Genomic DNA, 18,044 nt, shown 5'->3' with positions numbered 1-18,044 from the left:
TTAAAAAAATGGGTCAATTAAACACCAGTCCCTCCTCTTCTTGCCCACTTGAACCATCATGCTCGTGTAAAGGCCAGAAGTATGAAACAGACTCGCAAGTACCAGTCACATAGGATGTGAAGTGGGGAAAGTGTTGGGGAGGGGGAGGGCCAGGGTCCAACTCCTCCTCCCAGTTTTTAGGTTCATCATGGCTTTGACAAGTCCTCACTCTGCCACCCCATCCATCCTCACACCTGTCCACTCAAAGGTGGGGCCCCCCTCAGCGCTTCAGTCCATCTTCCCCCAACTGGACTCCGGTCTGGGCCTGATCAGGAAATGTTTCCAACCCTCTTTCCCTAAACTCACCTCGCCACAGCACCCCGACTGCTTGCTCTTTTTCAAACTCACGGATCTTTAGGAGATATACACAAAGAGAAATGTGAGAACAGAGACACAAAAGACTTCAGAAAATGGGTGGCGTTCCTCTGAGAAGCCCTCCCACTAACTGGGCGTCAACACGTTGGTTATTCTTTGTTCCCTTGGCTCTTGCTGTGCTTGTCCATGATCAAAACAGCAGAAAAGCGCTGGCCGGTTTGGCTCAGTGGATAGAGCGTCGGCCTGCGGACTGGAGGGTCCCGGGTTCGATTCCGGTCAAGGGCACGTGCCCAGGCTCAATCCCACCCCCAAGTGGGGGGCGTGCGGGAGGCAGCTGATCAAGGATTCTCTCTCATCATTGATGTTTCTCTCTCTCTCCTTTCCTCTCTAACATCAATAAAAAAATATACATTTTAAAAAAACAGCAGAAAAGAGTTAACATCACCAGTAATGAGACAAGCTGACAACACGAGCTTCTCAGTAGTGTAACACACCAGGAAGGACGCTATCTTTGCCAAAAATGCACAACACGAATCTAATCATGAGAAAACACAAGACAAATCCAAACTGAGTGACATTGTACAAATGGCAAGGTCCTGAAAGAGAAGAAAGACTGAGGAGTTGTTCCAGATGAAAGGAGACTGGAGGGTCATTTCAAGGGCATTCTTGAGACAAGCAGAAAAATTTGAATATGGACCGTATATTAGATAATAGTATTCATTATATCAAGGCTGAATTTCCTGGATTTTATAACTGAACTGTTGTTATACAAGAGACTGTCCTTGTTCTTAGGAGATATCTGCTCATGTATTTTTAAAGTAAAAAAGGCGCAAATAGTTTAGGAGAAAAATACTGTGAATATATATAAAGTCATAAAACAAATGTGACAAAATGTTAAAATTGAGGTCAAGGGAATGTGGGAGTTCTTCGTCCTATTCTCGTCACTCTGCTGTAAGTTTGAAATTACTTCTAAAAAAGAAGACACAAAAATAGAATAACATTGAAGAATCAGGTCCTCCGCTGCTATTTCTGGATGGATTTTTCATGCAAGGAAGGGGGAGAGTTTACACGGAGCCCTTCTGGCACTTGCATTTTTAAGCTGAGCGGTCATGGGGGATTAGATTGTTTGTCGATGTGGGCCTGGCAAGGTTATTCTCTTATCAGAAAGAAGGCAGGGATTTGCCTCACGGGTTCTCCTAACTAATCCTGCAGCACTCCACCCACTCAGTCCGTGGGATGGCTTGCTGTTCTCTGTTCACAAATAATAATAGTTGATGAGTAGTAAGTGCTTATGTCTGAAGCATTGAACCAACCTCTTATTTATTGATTTCAGAGAGGAAGGAATAGGGAGGGAGAGATAGAAACACCAATGATGAGAATCGTGGATCGGCTGCCTCCTGCACGCCCCCCACTGGGGATCGAGCCCACAACATGGGCATGTGTGCTCTGACCGGGACTTGAACCGCGACCTCCTGGTTCAGAGGTCGACGCTCAACCAACTGAACCATACTGGCGGGGCGAGCTAACCCTTTAATAGCATTGGGACATTTAATTCCCATAACAATCTTATGAGGTATGTACTATTACTATGCCACTTTTACAAATGAAGAAACGGAGGCACAGAGAGGGTAACGACATTTCACAAGGTCACAGAACTGCTCCACGGACAAGCCAGGAATTCAAATCAGGTCTGTCTGACCCCAGCATCAATGCTCTTCACTACTGCGCTACTTAACCACGGAACCCTGGCTCTTGGGTGGACTCTGGTCTTTGGGGATAGGATAGTCCTGGTGGGAAGAAGGCACATACCCAGGTTTGGATAGAGAGGGTACCAGGCAGACATACTAGTAAGCACATCAGATACCACATCCATCTGTCATCACAACCAGCCCACCGGCTCCTGCAGGCCAGAAGCCAGGGTGCATTGGAAGCAGTTCTTGAATGTTGATCCACAAGGTCAAAAAATGCCCTTCACAAGGTCATGTTTGGCCGCAGAGACCGAAGCACCAGGTCACACATGGCAAGGGTCCCGAACCCAGAGAGACGGCCTCACGGGGGGCTCCCCAGGGTCAGGGAGAGATCTTTCACTCACGAGGTGAACATGCCCCACGCACTCAGTGTGTGACGGGCACTGGGCCACAATGGGGAAGAGTCCCTGCCGGGAAGAGCTCTGAGAAACAAGACTCATACATCCGATGGCCAGCACCTCTGGTACAATCAGCACAGACTGGAGACAGGCCTCCGCGCGGGACCTGCAGACACGGTTCAACATGCCCTGCACAGCAAAACACGTACCTAGTAACGGGCACAAGCCTTCAGCTCGATAAGGTTATACTCACCAGCACAGGGCTAACCCTGAATGTGGACCGTATGGGGTCGACACTCTAACCAACTGAGCTGCCTGGCCCGGGCTAGCATATTGTTGATAAATGGAGAAAAATATCCAGAAGGAATGTTTAAATGAAGTAAAAGTGGATGCTTTGGGGGAATGAGACTAAAAGGTGGGACAGGAGTCTGCTGCCTTTAGTGCTATTTTAAAAAATCTCAGTGCAATAAGATGTTGACTTAAAAAATGCTAATGCATGCCCTGACCGGTGTGGCTCAGTGGATAGAGCGTCGGCCTGAGGACTCAAGGGTCCCAGGTTTGATTCTGGTCAAGGGCATGTACCTTGGTTGCGGGCACATCCCCAGTAGGGAGTGTGCAGGAGGCAGCTGATCGATGTTTCTCTCTCATCGATGTTTCTAACTCTCTATCCCTCTCCTCTCCTCCCTGTAAAAAAAATCAATAAAATATATTTTAAAATAAAAATAAAAAACGCTAATGCAATGTAACTAGGCAGGTGTCATCCTTGGTAGAGCGGCTTACTACCTATTGTCTAGGGCTGTGCTGGGTTATATGGTAGCTGCTAGCTATATGTGACTTTTACGTTTTAAAATAAGGTGAATGGAGAACATACAACTAAAGGATCAAAGAGGAGATCTCTGCTAAATCCAGGGATATGAGAAAGAGAATAGAAAAATTATATAAGGACACTGGAGTCAAAAAGTTGATATAGCCCAGCCAGTGTGGCTCGGTGGTTAAGCATCAACCTATGAACCAGGAGGTCACAGTTCTATTCTGGTCAGGGCGCATGCTCTGGTTGCCAGCTCAGTCCTCATTAGGGGGCGTGCAGGAAGCAGCCAATCAGTGATTCTTTCTCCTCATTGATGTTTCTATTTCTCTCCCTTCATCTCTGAAATCAATATATATATATTTAAAGTTTATATAGGGTGTCCCAAAATTCACGCAAGATTTGCAATTCAATTCAATTGAACATCTTGGGTGAATTTTGGGACACCCTATATAAACACGGTGCACAAAATTCATGCATGGGTAGGGTCCCTAGGCCTGGTCGGTGATCAGGGCTGATCAGATTCCCCGCCTCTCTGCCTCCCCACCTCCTCCTTCCCTCGCTCCCTCAGCTGCCCCGCTGCTGGTCGCCTGCCATGTTCCGCGCCACCCCCTGGTGGTCAGCGCACATCATAGCGAACAATCGAACTCCCGTTCTCCCAGTCGAACTCCTGAGGGGACACTTTGCATATTAGCCTTTTATATAGAGAGATAAACAGACAACCCTGGGACAGAACAGAATAAAGAAACCACGTGAACACAATGGATTCTGAGCCAAATCTCTTGAAAAGAGTAGCTCTGAGGAGAGCCTATTGTATACGCGCTAGGGAAGCAGAAGGGATGAAATCTGAGACAGAGAAGCAGGCGGATCCAAGGTGAACCTGACTAGAAAGGCCGCAGTTACACGGGGGGGCGGGGGAGATGCTGTTTCTCTAGGCTCCTGTTCTGGGTTCTTTGAGGCCTTCCTCTTTCATACAATCTAAAGCAGTGATGGCGAACCTTTTGAGCTCGGCGTGTCAGCATTTTGAAAAACCCTAACTGAACTCTGGTGCCGTGTCACACATAGAAATTTTTTGATATCTGCAACCATAGTAAAGCAAAGACTTAGATTTTTTATATTTGTTTTACATATTTAAATGCCATTGAACAAAGAAAAATCAACCAAAAAAATGAGTTCGCACGTCACCTCCGACACGCGTGTCATAGGTTCGCCATCACTGATCTGAAGTGTTAGGTATCTGATCCAAGAGACAAATTCACAGCTAGTTCCTCTCCACAAATACCCGTTGTCTGTCACATGACTTTTTCCACAGCGCCTGAGCGTGTCTTCACTGTGAGCAGTTTATCAACCGAAGAAACATCCAAACCTGGGAGGATTTTTTGAGTGTATTTGAGCCAAACTGACGACAATTGCTGGGAAACAAAATCTCAATGGATGGAGACAATGCTCTGCAGGATGGGGGTTTTACACCTTGCTTTACACATTACAGCCAAAGGCGGAGGCGCAAGGGGTTACAAGAAATACCTTGGTGATAGATTAGGGAGGTGGGAGAAAGCAAGGCGGGGGGGGAACCTCTGGGATTGGATAAAAAGTAAAACAAACAGACAGAATTATTTTACATTTGTGGGTATAGGACAGTGAGCAGCGAACCAACTGAGCTATGTGGCCAGGGCTGGACAAATCTTGACCCAGAGAAAAAGCATCATTTTTGCTGCAAAAGCAAGTTTGTGTGATAGGACCCCAGAGCTCTCTGTACCTCGGTTCCCTCATCTGTTCCTGCCATGCGTGGTTGTCCAAATGCCCGAGTGCTGGCTTTAAAGGTGTTTACTCCAAATATTCGGATGAGCGCCAAGGAAAATCTGAGTCGGGTTGAGCAGTACAGCCTGTCGCTGCCCCTTGAAGAATTCACTGAATCATTTCAAACCAACGGGCTCTGCAGATCATCACGGGGCTTAGTCCTTTGTAGACGCAAGAAACAAGGGGATGAACTGAGCAGAAGCCCAGTCCTGGAGGCCTTGCCTGAGTGTCTAAAATGGGTATGAGATGTTCTTTGGGGAGCGCCTTTAAAGAAAAGCAATTCCGTTTCCTGAAATAGTTCGGGCTTCAAGTGAAGCAGGAGAGTTGAGTTAAATAACCTCTAAAAGTTTTTTCCAACCCGCCCCCCGCCCCGCTCATTTCAAAGAGGAGAAGGTAATTGTGTCCACGTCTTGCCAAAAATGTAAGAAAAGAAACTCCAGCTCGGCTCCAGAGGGACAATTCTACTTCCTAAAAATACAATGAGCCTCAGCGCGGAAAATGAAAAGGTTGCTAAAGCAGAAGGTTAGTCATTGTTTTCTGGTCTCCTTTCATCACTGTGTGATTTACTTTAATGGTAGCCTGTCATTTCGAACTGGGTGACTCAGTGGCCTGGTCGTGGGTTACAGGGCATTTTGTCCACGGTCACCCATCCATCCGCCCAGGAAGAAGCTGGTGTTTAGTCACTGCAGAGACCTGTTCCCCACTGGATATTATTCTCCATCGTCACCTCCTGGCCCGCATCCAATCAGGAAGATGGGTGCTTCCACCTTGACCTGCAGCAGGAGAGCAAGGAGAAGACGGAGCCGGACCCCCGATGAGGGCTGTGGCTCATTTCTGACGGTCAGACGTGAAAAGCTGTTTCGCATCCTCATTTGGCCCATCGGTTCCCAAAGCGGCAGCACGGAATTTATACTCATAACTGCCCTTGATCGCTCTTCCAAGAATGAAATTGTCTTCCCCAGTGGAAGTTGAAGGGAACGAATGAATTGGTGCTTGGGGCAGGAGTGCTCTCTCATTGCAAAGCACAATGAGTCTCACCAAGCACTCTTGTCCTTATGTGATCAGTCAGGAAGATGACATCCTCAAAGCTGTGCTTTCATTGGGTCAGCAGAATCCGCCAAGACTCGGATCCCCTCTCTGACCAGGTCTGGTCACAGCGGCAAGTGACTTTCAAGCTCATGTCCACGCGATCCTAACTTCCTGATTTGCCCCCAGAAAGAGGTTCCCAGTGTTTGCCCCTGGGCCTGACCTTGTCTGCTTAGATTTGGGTCCTTTTGCCTGCCCTTTAACTTGTGACTCGTCCCCCTGGGTTCCTGACCCATTTTTTTTTTGTCTTTTTTTTTAAATATATTTTATTGATTTTTTACAGAGAGGAAGGGAGAGAGAGAGTTGGAAACATCGATGAGAGAGAAACATCGATGAGCTGCCTCCTGCACATCTCCTACTGGGGATGTGCCCGCAACCCAGGTACATGCCCTTGACCGGAATCGAACCCGGGACCTTTCAGTCCGCAGGCTGACGCTCTATCCACTGAGCCAAACCGGTTTCGGCCAATTCTTAATTCTGATTGTTGGGCTCCTGGACCAGGCCAATCTATGCTGTCGGAAGGGGAGTGTCGGGGGACGGAGATGTTCTTAACCGGAAACCATCAAGACCAGATCTGGTGATTAATGCAGACAGATGACCCAAGGACTCAGGGACCATACGAATGTCCAAAGGCAGGGAGAGGTATGTGCAACCTGCTGTAAGGTTTAGATTTCATATATTATCTATACATGAGGTTTGTATAAGGAGAGGCAGACTTTTCAAACCTCGGTCACAAAACACGGAGTGTAGCCCTCAAAATGCACCCTGGATCACATGGCAAAAGATATGTAGTCACAGAACTGCTGGTGGGCCCACAGTGTCACTCAAGCCCTGAGGACAGCAAGCGAGGCGTCCACTGAAGACCAGAAAGTGCAGGAGATGTGGAAATTCTGGGGACGTCTTTATCACTTACAGACACAAAGGCATGGTGTGTAAAATTGCTTCCACTCCATGGGGAGACTATTATTCTACATGCTCAGATGTGTCAGGATGTTTTAAGAGCAGTTTGGACATGTAATACTTTAAACAATAAAGAATTTAAATTTTTTTTTAAGCAGTTTGGACAATGAAAGGCTCCTGTAGAAGACCAGAGGAATGCTAGGTGGGGAGTCAGAAGGTTTGGCTAGAGAACTTGCTCAGGCCCTCATCAGCTGACTCTCAATTCCTTCCTCTGAAAAAAAGTGAGGAAGGTGATTCTAAATTGCATGTTTAGCCCTTCCCGCTCTGAATGAGTCATTGACCTTGAGATGGAATCACAAGCCTGGAAAGGCTCTTAGAAGTTACTTAATTCAATGTCTAACCCTTCAGGGACATGGAGGACAGCCGCTTCTGGCCGAGCTCATGCCCTTTCCACACAATTCTTTCCAGGATAAAGGGCTTCTAGATCTTCAACGGCCACCCTCCTCTCTCTACTCTCTACCATGAGTCCCAATGCCAGCCTCCTAGACAGCATCATCCAAATTGAATCCTGTGCCCACATGACAGCTCTGTATATCCCCCCTCCTGCGTTCTCTTTCTCCAGCAAAGCATTGTTGGTTGCCTCGCACATTCCTCCCAGGCTGAGGTTTCAAGTCCCCTCTCCACCCATTCACTCTTGTCGGGCTCTGCCCTGTACTGTCGTCATCCTTCTGAAACCCTGCATTTACTTTTGCTTCCTCCCAAGACTCCAATAAATCAACATAATAGATTTTTTTTTAAAGCACAAACTCACAAATATAAAGAGAGTGGAGAGGTCATTGTAGTAATAAAATTTCAGAATCCGAAAAGCTGATGGACAAGAGGTAACTAACTTAGCACATCTGAGAAAGTCAGTCCCCAAACCAGCAATGGGCAAAAGCCAAGAAACTATGTGATGGGCTCCCCCAAAGTCCTTCGAGGCTCAGGAATTGATGGCTTTAGGTTCTACTGGAAGCGAAGAGGAAGGTAGGCTGGATGAAGAAATTGCCCGGAAAGTGGGGCAAACTAACAGAAAGGAGGGAAACTGGAGTGTGGAGACAAGAAAAAGGATCATTCCAGAATGTCAAATATTCAAATGACAAGAGTTCTATAGAGGAAGAATAAGAAAACACTGAGGGGAGAAAGTCATCAAAGAAATAATTCAAGAAAATTTTCTGAGCCCTAACCGGTTTGGCTCAGTGGATAGAGTGTCGGCCTGCGGACTGAAAGGTCCCAGGTTCAATTCCGGTCAAGGACATGTACCTGGGTTGTGGGCACATCCCCAGTAGGAGATGTGCAGGAGGCAGCTGATCCATGTTTCTCTCTCATCGATGTTTCTAACTCTCTATCCCGCTCCCTTCCTCTCTGTAAAAAATCACTAAAATATTTTTAAAAAAATTTTCTGAGAACTGAAAGGCATAAGTTTTCAGATGGACAGGAACAACCCAATACCCAGCACAATATCTGAAAATAGAACTGGGTCACACCAAAGAACTAGATTGTCCTCGTCCAGAAGATACCACAGGCCTGTTTAGTGACTAGACTCTCCTGAAGAAATTCTAAGAAAGCAGCAACTGCTAAGACCGTGGCCATGTCACACCAGGGGTGTGCCTCAGAGGAACCGTGTCCCTGTCTCCCAGACAGGGCCTCTCTGAAGAATTCTATTCTCATTGCACCCTCCTTCTTCCCTGTCTTGACAAACATTTTGCTCTGGGTAACAGAGGAGCTGCAAATGAGAGTCCCTGAGTCCTAGCCAGTGTGGCTCAGTTGGTGGAACATTTCATCCTGTGCACCGAAAGGTCGCTGGTTCGATTCCTGGTCAGGGCACATACCCAGCTTGCCGACTAGATCCCCAGTAGAGGGCATGCAGAAGACAGCCAATCAATGTTTCTCTCTCATCGATGTTTTTCTCTCTCTCCCTCTCCTTCTCTCTCTCTAAAATCAATAAAAACATATTTTTTAAAAATCAGAGTTCCCCAGACTGAGTCCCTTTCCATCCTTCTAATCAAGGTCACAGGAAAGGGAGAGACAGACAGACAACCAGGGAGGGAGAGGGCGATTGAAACAGATAGTCAATGGGAATGAAACACTTCCATTCCATTTACTATTATGACCAATAAATACCACTTACAATAATTTTATTCAACAAATATTTATTCAGCTGCTACCATGTGTAGGCACCATACTGGGCACCGGTGAAACAGTGATGCCAACATTGCCCTAATCCTCAATAGGCCCATCTGTTGGGCATCTGCCTACTTCACTGTGTACTTGTTCCGAATATGGCCCTAAGAAATGGAGGACAAGGAGAGGGTGCAGGATAGGATGTCCAAGTGGCCAGGGTACTCTGCTGGGTGACACAGCTCCCTTGAACTGTATTCTGGGCAGCTCATTGCCATGTATCCTGTAGTCTCTTGTCACATCAGCCCTTTTCCATGGGGCACTTGAGCCCTACACAGGTGACCAGTGATAAAATTTAGCAGAGACTCACCAAGCGAGGGCCAAGGGCAGCCAAAAACCCCAAACTTTTCTTTTTTAAAAAAATTGGTTTGAGAAAGAGAGGAAGGGAGAAAGAGAGAAACATTGATTTTTTGTTCTACTTAGTTATGCATTCATTGGTTGATTCTTGTATGTGCCTTTGAATCTGAGATAAATCAAAATTACAGTCCCCCTGACTGTCTGTGGTCCCAAAATAATAACATCTTGAATATTTTCCATAAACTCCCTTAAAAAAAAAAAAGCACAATTTTATCTCTTATTTTTGCTATGCTGGTGTCTGAAGCTACATCTTGACCTGGGAGAATAGGATAATCATGCGAGCATGTGGTCGCCGCCGTTCCTCCCAGAACAGATATGCAAACAGGGTAACCTTGGTAACTCCCCAGGTTGTATCCCTTTAAATCCTTGTGTTTGTATTTGCTGAGCCAGAGCTTCTGAGGGCTGACGCTCCTGCGTTCTTTGCCAAGTAAACGCTTTCTTTCCTTTTTTAGATGCTTCTGTCTCAGTCTTCCTTTAATAGTAACAATAGAACCCGCTTCCTGGAGCTTTTGTGTGGATTAAGTGAGTTAATATTTATAAAGCACATAGCACAGGGCTGGGCTTTTCTGGGATGATAAAGTGGACTAGTATGAGGCAGCTTCCCAGAGCAGAGCAGACGTCACCCGGTCCAGAAAAATGAGTAGGATTTAGAGGGAATGAGGGAAGGGCGTGAGGATAAGAGCGGTGCAGCTGAAGGACACGGAGTAGCCTCATTGGAATGAACAAAGGATTCGCTTTGAGTGTGGCAGAGAGGTAGCACGACTGGAGGACTCATGTGAATTGCACACTGAAGGGCCTGGTCTTCTTGGTGAAGATAATAGTTACGGAGAGGTTCGTGGTGATGACATGACTTGGCCACGACTCTGCTGTAAGAAGCCTTTTCTTCCAAAAATGCCTTTGGGAGCCACGGCCCCTGAGAGTCCTGAATCGCTGTGTGAAGTTTCACTTCATTGTGCAAGCTGCCTGCTGCCTTTGCTGAAAATTACCATGGCTTTCTGTCCGCTCCCTCCAACCCGTGTGATGTCAGTGGCCGCTCTCTCCTGGCGATGGGCTCAGAGGTGGCAATGGAACACGTCTTATAACTCCATTACAGAAGCCACAATGAGTTTCTCCAACGTGTCCTAAGAGCACTGTTCTCCTGCCCATCCTATATAATAAAAGGGCAATATGCAAATTGACCCTAACAGCAGAACGACTGGGAATGACTGGTCACTATTACACACACTGACCACCAGGGGGCAGACGCTCAATGCAGGAGCTTCCCCTGGTGGGCAGTGCAATCCCACAGGGGGAGCTCTGCTCAGCCACAAGTCAGGCTGCCAGCTGCCAGCACAGCGGGGGTGGCGGGAGCCTCTCCTGCCTCCTCAGCAGTGCTAAGGATGTCCGACTGCAGCTTAGGCCTGCTCCCCGCTGGCAAGTGGACATCCCCCAAGGGCTCCTGGGCTACCAGAGGGATGTTTGACTGCCAGCTTAGGCCCGATCCCCCAGGGAGCAGGCCTAAGCCAGCAGGTGGACATCCCCCGAGGGGTCCCAGACTGCGTGAGGGCACAGGCCGGGCTGAGGGGTCCCGCTCCCCGAGTGCACAAATTTTTGTGCACCGGGCTTCTAGTCTTACTATATGTGAGGTCAAACCACTGCAGCTCATCATGCAGTTTCTACAAGCATGCTGTAAGCTAGACAGCGTCCATTTCCGGGCTGGTTCCAGAACCCCTCTGCCACTCATCATAACAAACCAAGAAGCTGAATTCATTTATGGGCCAGCCTAGAAAACATGACTAACGCTCCTGTAAACGCTGAGGCTGAAGCTTAACTCCCTTTTGCTTCTGCATCTTGTTTTCTCGTCTCTGAAATTCTATGCTTCCTTCTTAATTTGATTTTCTAATTTAAAAAAGTCAATACATTATGTGCAGGAAACAAAGAGCTTTTACAATCTCCTGCCGGTTAAAAGCTTTGCCTTTCGAAATCTTTGACTCTACCTAAATGTTCTCCTCCTTGATGTTTTTCTGCCCCTGCAAAGTACACAAGTGCTCTGGCCAGGTAGCTCCGTTGGTTAGAGTGTCATCCCAATACACCCAGGTTGCATTCCTGCCCAGGAAGACTGAGAAGAAAGCATACAAGAGGCAACCAATGAACGCGTAAATAAGTGGAACAACAACCCCCCCTCCCCCCCTCTCTCTCATGAATAAATTTTTAAAAAGAGAGAAGTACATAAGCTCTGTCGATGTGCTTTAAGGGATGTAACTATCTACAGCAATTCCGATTTACTTGGTGACGAGATGAAATCATTTCATCAGCATGGCACAGGGAAAAGAACATTGAGTTCTTGTCCTGACCTTGACACGAGCTCATTACATGCTCCCGAGCAACACATCTACACTCATTAAGCTTGACTTTTCTCATTTGTAAAGTAAGTTTGTGAACTAAGCTAAAAATACCCAAAGTCCTTTATAGCATTAAAATTCCATAATCTACGATCTCATGAGCACATCATTAATCAAGATGTGGTAAGACAAGTCGCTGCATTCTGTGGGCTATGCTGGGATAGAAAGTTCTCCAACACTCCCTGCCTCCTGGCGTCATGCCCTTATGGAATTCTCTTTCCCTAAAGCGTGGGCTGAACCTCACGACTTGCTTCTAACCAACAGCATGCAGGAAAGGTAATGGGGTGGCACTTTGTGATCAGGTGTCATACTGCAGTACAATCTGACACTAACCACCCGGTGTGAGTGCCGTCTCCGTGGATGTGTGGGTACAACCCCCACCAAGATTGCCTGCACGTCAGATGCCAGCCACAAGTCTGGAAGTCCCCAAACCACCAGCACCTCTAAGCAACTGGCTAGGGGTTCAGAGAATTCTCACCATCCTCTCAGGTTCAGTCTCCACTAGAGAACAGCTCACGGAACTCAGGAAAGTATACATCTACAACGGGCGTTTTACTGTAAAGCAGTGGTTCTCAACCTTCCTAATGCCGCGACCCTTTAATACAGTTCCTCATGTTGTGGTGACCCCCAATTTCATTGTTACAAATTGGACATAATTAAAGCACAGTGATTAATCACAAAAACAATATGTAAATGTGTATGTGTTTTCCGATGGTCTTAGGCGACCCCTGTGAAAGGGTCGTTCGACCCCCACAGGGGTCGCAACCCACAGGTTGAGAACCGCTGCTGCAAAGGATACAAATTAGGACCAGCCAAACGAAGAGACACAAGGAGCAAAGATGGGGAGGCTCGCAAATGCAGAGTTTCCATGTCTTCTCCCCGTGGAATCAAGACACCAACCTCCTGGCACATCAGTGTGTGCATCAGCCTGGAAGCTCACCTGAGCTTCGGTGTCCAGGATTTTTATTGGGGTTCTATTACCTATGCACGGTTGATGTAATGACTGGTCCCGAGATGTGACTGAAGTCAGTCTCCAGCCCCTTCCTCTCACCATAGGACGAGCTGATTCCAACCCTCTAATCCCAAGGCTGGTCTTTCTGACTTCCCATCCTGAGTCATCTCATCAACAAAAACCCAGGTGTGGTTGAGCAGTCAACCATGAATCACAAAGACACTCCAATAACCCAAGAAATGTGAAGGATTTAGAGGCTGTCTCCCAGGAACTAGGAGCAAAGACCAGACAAATTTCTTACATTAGGTTACAAAAGATTGTGGCTTTCATCTTGCTGGTAGAATGACTCTCTTGCTGGCTTTGCTGAAGCAAGTGGCAAAGCACAGCCCTTGAAGATCTGAATCCCATCAACAACAATGTGGGTGAGGATGGAAGCTGACTCTTCCCCAGTCGAGCCTTCAGATAATACCCTAGATTGCAGCCTCCTCAGAAATCCTGAAGCAGAGGACCCCGCTAAGCCCTTCCCAGATTCCGGACTCACAGTAACTATGAAATACTAAACGTGTGCTGTTTTCATTTGCTAAATTTGGGGATAATTTGTCGCACAGTAATCCACACTGACTATATTATGACTAAAAGATAGTGATGTCCTAAATACACAAAGGAAATACTGTGTGATATAGTCATCAATAGTCACAAAAACATCTACAGGGGACGAAAACAATGTCACCCAGCTTCCTGGTGATGGTTCAACACATGTATAGAGTTTACAATAACTAGAGAAACGAATGCAATGTCTAGCTTCTCTCTCTCTTTTTTTCCACTCTCAACATTTTTTTACTCCTACTTTTTGATATCTTCTCTTTGGTGGTTTGCGCATTATTGAAAAAGCTGTAAAATCTTGCGTTGAAAACGAAGACCAAGTACAAAATCACTATGAAAATGAGCATTATCACAAAGAGGAGGAGGAGGAGGAAGAAAACGAGGATGTAGCTCCCTAAATAAATCAACTGCTTCCATCATTTTGACAAATGAATCTTCCTTCATAGATGTACACTGGACCTTCTGCTATTCCACTAGTCAAAAATTTTTTAAAAATATATTTTAATGATTTATTTTTTACAGAGAGGGAGAGGGATAGAGAGTTAGAAACATCGATCAGCTGTCTCCTGCACACTCCCTACTGGGGATGTGCCCACAACCAAGGTACATGCCCTTGACTGGAATCAAACCTGGGACCCTTCGGTTCGCAGGCTGACGCTCTATCCACTGAGTCAAACCGGTTAAGGCCCACTAGTCAAATTTTAAATGTGCTTTGAGGACACAGTAGATTCCAACACTTAGACCTTCTCCTTTTGCAGTTGCAATATGACACTTTACATTTCTTTGCTGTAAAGTCTAAATCCTACAACACTACACTCAACAGCCCAGTTGGGAACATCCTTCCTTGTGTAATTATTTAAATTCTTTGGCTAAATGATTTGAACACTCATTATTTCCTGGATCTCAATGACCTTATAAATGAAGTTATTATACGATTATGGAAGAACTATTAAAAATAATAGCAGGAAGCCAAGGGATATAAAACAAAGACGTGAGTAATTGCTTGGTCTGTGATCCTTAAATGCTTGGTTTCCATAAAAGGCCAAACACTTGAAGTGAGGCAGGATGAGGCAAAACACTGTACAACTTCTTCCCAAAATGTCCTTTGGCAGGTCAATGCCAACGGTTAGCCATCTAACTTCCACTTGATTGTTAGAATAGACAAGTGATTCTCAAGCATAAGGACCCCCTGCCCAATGAGGGGGACTTCTCAGGACCTGGAAAAGTGAACTATGTAAACTGAAATCATATTATAATGTTATATTATTTTATATTAGGGAAAAAAAGAAAACTATCCTATATAATAAAAGGCTTCATATGCAAATTGTCTCCTCGGGAGTTCGACCGCCCGCTATGACATGCGCTGACCACCAGAGGGCGGCATGAAATGAAGGAAGGCCCTGGCAGGCAGCCAGGGGAAGGAAGACCCTGATCAGCCCTGATCTCCAGCCAGGCCTAGGGACCCTACCCGGGCACGAATTTCATGCACCAGGCCTCTAGTTTTTATTACAAAAACTTCTGAAAGTTTTGCTCAGTAAGATTTTCTGGGATGCAGAGAATATAAAGCAGCTGCGATTGTCAAAGTCATGAGAACGCAGGGACATGAGAACGCACGGCTCTCTCTGGACATAGCCCGTATCTCAGAACAGGACTCAGGTTCCTATCATCATCAAAGAGGGCCTGCACTGAAAAGTTGAGAAACATGGTACCAGACAGTGGACCGTATCTGACTGACCTTTCTCTCCCCAGGGCTTATGATTCCATTTACGCAAAACACTGGGACAAAAAAAAAAAAAAATCGGATGGTGAGAGAGTGCATGGATCAGTGGCTGCCTGGAGCAAGGAGTATGAGGAGTGGGGACTGACTGGGAAAGGGCACCAGGGAACCTTTTGGGGAGATGAAAATGATCTGTGTCTTGATTGTGTCGTGGTTGCATAAGGACATCCATTCCACATAACTCCTCAGATTGTATCATTAGAATGTGCACACTTTCCTGCAGGTACATTGTACGTCTATAAAGCTGATTTTAGAAGGAAACTTAACATGTTCAAGTTCTTTTTCCTTTCTCATCTGCCTCTCATTTCTTTTTTAAATCTTTTTTTTTTGTTGTATTACAGATGCCCCTCTTTGCTGGCATAGGCCTGACACCTGTAACACAGCTTGGTCTCTCGGGCACCCAAGGGCACCCAAGTACTATTAGCTTCACAGACAAGTTTGCGGCTGCCTTCAAGGTCATAACCCTGGTTGCGTGCAAATTCAACCTCTGCTGTGTAGTAATTTTTCTTTTCTCCAAATCCTGACACAAGCGTTTCCATGAGCGAGTGACGGAGAGTCGCATTTGACCACTTTACACTCAGGAGGGTCACTACTCCGTACGTTTGGCCCGGAACAAATCAGCCTGCTCTCTCCAACAAGTGACCATTCCTCTGGTCCATTGGAAGGTTTGCCACTGTACGTTACTATCTCATTATATTCAAATGTATCCTTGTGGCTATTGCTGAATGCTCCATTTGGTATTTGTTGAGGTGGTTGATGCAAAATCTTCCCACAGCGTGGGGGCTCATCACGCCAAGCCACATCATTTCCAGAAAGTTCACAATATAGAACTGGCGATCCAAGTAAGTAATAACCCTCATTACAAGAACAGTGAGCCTCTGAACCAAACTGGAAACTTCCATCTAGCCTCGATTTAGGCATAAAGCATTTACCGAATGTTTTATAAACAACCCTGGGGTGGAAGAACTGAAGAAATAACTTCAAAGGATTTTGCCATGTGCAACAGTGATAGGTCACATGACCAATCGTTTACTTGCCCAGGAAGAGGGAAAGGATGGCTCTGCTAGTTGTGGACATGAACTTCTCATACAAACCTTATACATGGGAGGAGGTGCCCATGTATTATCAGGCTGACAAATGGTAGAGGCGGGAGGAACAGGAGGAACAATAAGCCTGTATCCTAGGCGACACTCATGTTCTACTGTGAACCCAGCATTAAAAGGGGGTGCAGGCCCTAAATGGTTTGGCTCAGCGGATAGAGCATCGGCCTGCGGACTCAAGGGTCCCAGGTTTAATTCCAGTCAAGGGCATGTACCTTGGTTGCGGGCACATCCCCAGTAGAGGGCGTGCAAGAGGCAGCTGATGGATGTTTCTCTCTCATCGATGTTTCTAACTCTCTATCCCTCTCCCCTCCTCTCTGTAAAAAATCAATAAAATATATTTTTTTTTAAAAAATGGGGGTGCGGGATTACCCTAGGGTTTCCTAGATTCATATCTTGGTGTGTCATCATCACAGGCATCGGTGGATGTGGGTCATCGGAGCACTAGAGTCACCGAAAGGATCAAGAAAAGGGATGGAGAGAAGGTGCCGTTGGAGGCCCGCGAGGAGCCGTCATTTTGCGGGAGGTGAGCGGGAGTCCGCCGGCCAGCCAAGCACTGATGTTCATAACTAAAATAAAGCAACCATTTGTTTTGAAATTTTCTCTATTAAAAAAAAATGTGTAGGGAATATAAGGGCACAGAGCCAATGTACATAAACAGAGGACAATGTGAATGAGCTTACTGGCAGGAAGTGGTTTAGATTCTTTCCAGAGTTGTATTGTGTTGTTTAGATCAGGGATAGATGTTAACCAGATATTGTGTTAACATGAAGGTAGACAATGAGTTCATTTCAGGCCAAATTGTAATAGGTTCTATGAAGAGATAGCAATACCCTAAACAGAAAAGGGAAATTACAATCGATTAGTGGAGATAAAACTAATATATTATAAATATGCAAATGTGTCAGAAATGTTAAGCATAAAGCATTTATTGAATGCGAAACAACCATGGGGTAGAAGAACTGAATTAACTTCAAAGGATTTTGCAATTTGCAACAATGATAGGTAAAATGACCAATCATTACTTGCCCAGGAATAGGAAAAGGACGGTAATTCTAACAAGTCAACCAACACTACTTCCAATTAATCTTCTTGCTTTAGTTGTCCCTTCCCCCCATTTCCTGTTGCCCTTGGTTATGGTTAGCTTTTTTTGCAGTTTCCTTACCTACCATCCAACAATTAGATTCCAAACCAAAGCTGCAAAAGAAAGAACATCTTGGAAAGCTTAAGACCCAGAACTAAATAACAGAAACCTTCAAAAGTTAGTGATTTGTGTACCTTGATCTTTGTCATATTATGAAGATACAAAAATATGGAAATATTAAGCAAACTTTAAAAACTTATTTTTGATAGTCATGGGTTTGTAAAGAACAGCATAAGACATACAGTCACTGCCCTAGCTGGTTTGCCTCAGTGGATAGAGTGTTGGCCTGCAGACCGAAGGTCCCAGGTTTGAATCCAGTCAAGGGCACATGCCAGGGTTGTGGGCTCGATCCCCAGTAGGGGGCGTGCAGGAGGCAGCCGAACAATGATTCTCTCTCATCATTGATGTTTCTCTCTCCTTCTCCCTTCCTCTCTGAAATCAATAAAAAATATATTTTTTTAAAAAAAGAAATATAGTCAATAATC

Source organism: Myotis nattereri (assembly GCF_964212035.1).
Source record: "Myotis nattereri genome assembly, chromosome: 20".
NCBI lineage: Eukaryota > Metazoa > Chordata > Mammalia > Chiroptera > Vespertilionidae > Myotis > Myotis nattereri.
The sequence above is the reverse complement of the archived record's forward strand: the minus strand, read 5'-3'. Positions refer to the sequence as shown.